Source organism: Sitodiplosis mosellana, unplaced genomic scaffold (genome assembly GCF_009176505.1).
Source record: "Sitodiplosis mosellana isolate CC-2019 unplaced genomic scaffold, AAFC_SMos_1.0 Smas_scaffold_6218, whole genome shotgun sequence".
NCBI classification, from domain to species: Eukaryota; Metazoa; Arthropoda; class Insecta; order Diptera; family Cecidomyiidae; genus Sitodiplosis; species Sitodiplosis mosellana.
The window spans coordinates 11,137-15,870 of record NW_022601459.1 but is presented as its reverse complement, the minus strand read 5'-3'; the positions used below and the strand labels follow the sequence as shown (position 1 = coordinate 15,870).

At 33.1% G+C, this 4,734-nt stretch overlaps 1 long non-coding RNA gene across 2 annotated transcripts; it reads right to left on the bottom strand.

The window, feature by feature from the left end:
- On the bottom strand, window positions 1–4,466 carry LOC129577725 (uncharacterized). Of its 2 annotated transcripts, none has more exons than XR_008689033.1 (4): window positions 4,166–4,466; window positions 3,037–3,112; window positions 2,791–2,956; window positions 1–2,221 (listed from the first exon to the last, which is right to left on the bottom strand). It is a non-coding gene; the product is annotated as an uncharacterized LOC129577725 (long non-coding RNA). The 2 variants fall into 2 exon arrangements; XR_008689034.1 differs by having other exon boundaries at window positions 7–2,697.
- Window positions 4,467–4,734: the final 268 nt, after the last annotated feature.

Below are 4,734 nucleotides of genomic sequence, written 5' to 3'. Positions count from 1 at the left end.
TAATTTGATTAACGAGAATGAATTAAAAGTGACAAACAATGACTTGGAATTGTGGATAAAAGTAATTGTTTTTGTGCTGATTGGAATGTCAATAATATTTGTATTCAAAATCATACATAAACTCGGTAGAAAACAACAACAACGCGACTCCATGTTGACACAACGAAACGCGCAACCGAATGCGTGGTTAAGTGGTTAAATGACAAACCGGTACATCAAAAAAACCAACTGGAAATAAAGTGGAATTGTGATAAGAAGTGCAGCCAGGGTGTGTACAACCACGATTGGCTGGATTTAATTGAATAATTTAGTGTTTTGTGTGCAGAATTGGATTCTTAGTGGATTTTCGTGCGATTGTCTGTGCTGTGTTGGATCTATTCAAAGACCACCTGTCTCACACAGGGGCACACAGCAACGCCATCTCTTGACAGATAGCACGAATTTTTGGTTTTTATTCATTATTCCACACTAAATAACTATATTTACATTCTAACATACATTCTCTCTCAATTTATTATATTTTTAGCGATATTTTAGGTGCAAACATTTGTTCAAAATGGACGATAGCATCATATTGACAGAAAATGAAATTCGAACAGATGAAATATCGGGCGGTGAACACAATTGAAAACAAAAAGCAAACGGATTCAACCACCGAAGTGACATCGGGTTCAGAGGGAGGTGAAAAAAATAAAAAATTAAAGAATAAGAAACGAAATGAAAGAAAAAAGAATGCGAAGGCCCGTTTTCGAGCAGAAAAACAGGACGAAGGTAGCGTCGGCGCTCAGAACAGAACAGAAGAGCAAAACCGACCACTTCAAATGTGCAGCAAATAACAAGCACACCGAAGGCTTCGACCGAGACGATTGCGAATAAGGGAGAACAGAAGCGGTCGATTAAGGAGCGATTGGGCAATAAAGTTGCATCAGATCAAACCCGAACGACTGCTTCGAGTTCGACCACACATTCATAATCATCGGCAAAACGCTCTCGTAGTAATGTGGATGACTACACACCTGATTCTGCCACAGGCAATAATACAAAACGTAGAGACATATAGAAAATCGTCCAGTGTGTAACGGCACTCACGTTGTTCGCCGTTGTCCTGTAAGGCAATTGCATACTGTTTAATAAATGAAACTTTAGTCTCAACTCAACCTCTGAACGAGTAACACTCATTTACATTCAGCTCCTTATTCATTTAGCTGGTATTCTATAGCAAACCTGCTGCTAACGGTAATTTGATACATTCAATATATTTCTCTCTTATTGTTCAAGAACATGTTATTGTTCAAAGTCTATATTGTTCATACAAATTTCAGCATATTGTTCAAAGTCCAATTCATTATGCCTACAAAGCAATACAGCGGCCAACGCCCTGTCATACACAAATGTTTAGCAAGTAAGAATGAATTAATAAAAAGTCAGTTATGTTACAGCAGTCAACTGAACTAGTATAACTCATTGTAATGTATTATTTCCATCGATACATTTTTGGTCCTTCGAATTTAATTTGAATTTTCAAAATTCAAAAACGAACACGTACGTAAGCACGCAAGTGAAGAAGTTTAAGTTGTGAATAAGAGTAATAATGAAAGCTTAAAAATCGAAAACGTGAAACGAATATTCTCAATGAACCTAAATTACGCAGAATAACATATCTGAAAATGGTATTTACTTCCTAGTTGACAGTCAAGCGGACATATCAATTGTTAAAGAAAATAGTCTGGATAAAAATATTGAAATAAACAAATCTGAATTAATAGAAGTCTGTGGCGTGGTAAAAACTCCAATTAAATCAATTGGCTTTGTTGAAATGCATCTTGAAATTGAAAATATAAAAATAATTCATAAATTCCATGTAATGCCAAGTAAATTAAATATTCCTTGTGACGCAATAATTGGTAGAGATTTCATAAAATTATATCGAACAGTATTAGACTACGGAGACCATACATTCACAATTCGCACAAATTATAGCGATTAAGTCGAAATGTTTTGTGTTTAAATTCAACGGAATCGAAATCTGAAGTCGTTTCTCCACAAAATTTTCGATTTTTTTCAAGTTGCCAGAAGGTTTTTTTTCTTGTCATGCGAAGAAGACAAAATTAATTATAAACACGTGACCGGTCAAAATATTGCTCCAAATCGAACACAGACTTTTGCAGAAGTGCAAGCGATGCCAGATGTCCATTTGGTTGATAACCGCTTCATAAGCGTCCTACATCGCAATCAAATCATGAATTGATTCGTTCATGAATGGAACAAAAAAATGCAAAACAAATTGTGAATTGTTCAAGTTCAAATTAAATTTTCAATCAAATAAACAAAACAAAATCAATTCAAAATTTCATTCGAAAAAAATCAAATTGTTTTTTATTTTGTTTGATTTTGTGCAGGTGACATTTTTTCAGATTTTTTTTAGCTCAGCATGCTTTGTTTTCCATTCATTTGCCAATGAAAAATATCGGCGAAAGTCGAAATGTTTTTTATTTCGTTTGATTTGTGAATATGACATTTTTTCTTCGGATTTTTTAGGCTGGTATGTTTTGTTTTTTCATTTGTTTATCAAAAAAATTAATATCGAACTGGAAAAAGCAACGAAATTTGAGATTTTTTCAATTTTCCATACAATCAATCGATACAAATAGTCAAAACAAAAGTTTCTCATGTTTGCATTTTGATTTTTCCTCTCTCCTAAATGTAAATATGAATCAAACTGTACAACTTTACAGCGGAGAGTTATCGTTTATTTGTTGAAATGAATCAATTATTTCAAGATTTGCTCACCTCTTGGAGACATACTCTACTTATTTCAATACAAAAAGCGTTTGAAACATACACCACTTTCAATCTCGCCCACAGAATTATAGCCTCCAAGAAATGTTGTTCTATTCAAAAACTTTCCCCAAATTACCTCAGACATCTGGAAAAAAAACCTCTTGCATCACAGCATCTGAAAAAGCAGAAAAATATTGAAATTATTTCAAGTTTATTTTTAAATTAAGATTTAAATGAAAATATTCGAAAAAATACCTGAGTTTTTCAAATTTGTTCCCAGTAATCAACCGCCGTCAATATCAAACGATCGTCCTGTTGTGTTATCGAGTTCCTTGAAATTGAAAAAAAATCTAGCATTAAATTACAATCAGCGATGTGTGAAAGAAAAATATTTAAATGCGTTATTTGATGAATCATATAATTTATCCTCCGGAACTGTTTTTTTTTTGGTCCATGACTGTTTTAGATAGTTTTTTTGAGCTTTAGAAAAAATCACTTGAATTTTTATCAACAAATTGTGCAGAGTTCATAGTTTAGAGCTTCAATTCGTAGTTGGCCGATTTTATAGCCAATTGCAATTAGTAGTGATTTTATTCAATAAACGTAGGAAAAAGTTTCGGTTCAATTGTGGAAGATTGAAATTGGATGTCGAATTTCTTACAATCGGCCATATTTAACGTAATCGCTCATCCTTGAACAACTGAGAAAACAGAAAAAAAAATTGAATTTTTTGGTTCAAAAATAGTGACGGAATTCTGAAAATATTTCACATTTAGAATGAAAAAAAAATGATCTGAATCGTGAAATGATCAAATCCAAATGGTTTAAATCTCGATAAGAATTTTTTATTTTGAATGCTATGAATTTTCCCAATGGAATGGTTTGTTGTCAACTCTCCATTTTTGATCACAAAACTCGTGAAAATCCAAAAAAAAATCTCCGATCGAGATTTAAAAAACAATAAAATTGGATTGTTTAAGCATACACATTTTGAATTTCGAAGTTGTCCTATTTATTCATCTTTTTTAGAAACATTTGAACACAGTAAGCTATACCGTCTGATCAGTGAGTGCAGATTTACTCAATCGGCGTTTGAGTGAAAAGGAGTTGATACACACCGAGAAATAAGTATAGATTTTCGAACGATTTTTTTTTTCGAAATCCATACAAAAATTAAGTTGTCTCAACCAAACATTTTTTTTCTCCTCTCAAAGCAAAAAATGTTTAAATCAAAAATCTGTGTGTATACATTAACTTTAACTATGTCAGTCGTAGCCGTTTTTTTCTAATCAACTCATTCCCTCTCGGGCCTTCGATTTTTCATCCAATGCAAATATGCCGATTTGAAATGAGTTAAATATGGTTCTGGCGTAAAAAAACTTACGCGCAGTAATTGCCGAGCTTACTACTAATTATAATCCAGCTCACTTCACTCTTTTTATATATAAAATAATTTCATTTCCATATATATCCACTTATACTGTCGACCGTTCCACATGGTTGAAAAAAAAATTATTTTGTTCGTTGTTCGATTCGAATTTTTTTAACATTGTATTTTCTAATGAAAAACACTTTTTTCGAGCCAAAAAAACGAACAAAATAATTTTTTTCAACCAACGGTTCGCAGTCAAAAGTTCTTGCGTAACCACCGAACTGGTAAATAGACGATTCTATACTGAATGTCAAAGTGAGAATCTGTGTCCACTCTAGCGGCATTTCAACGACAAACACAAATACCCATCACTAACACATTCTTACATTCACAATATTCGGTCTTGATTCCATATAGGATTGCGTTGCTCATGTGTGTTTATGTGTAGTTGTGCGTAGACATGTCATACACATGTGTGCACTGGATTTATTTTTTCTGTTCTTTCTTCGCCTCACGCATACAGGAACGGTCGTGTTACTCGCGATATATATGTTGGTTTCTATGATTTAACATATGTATAT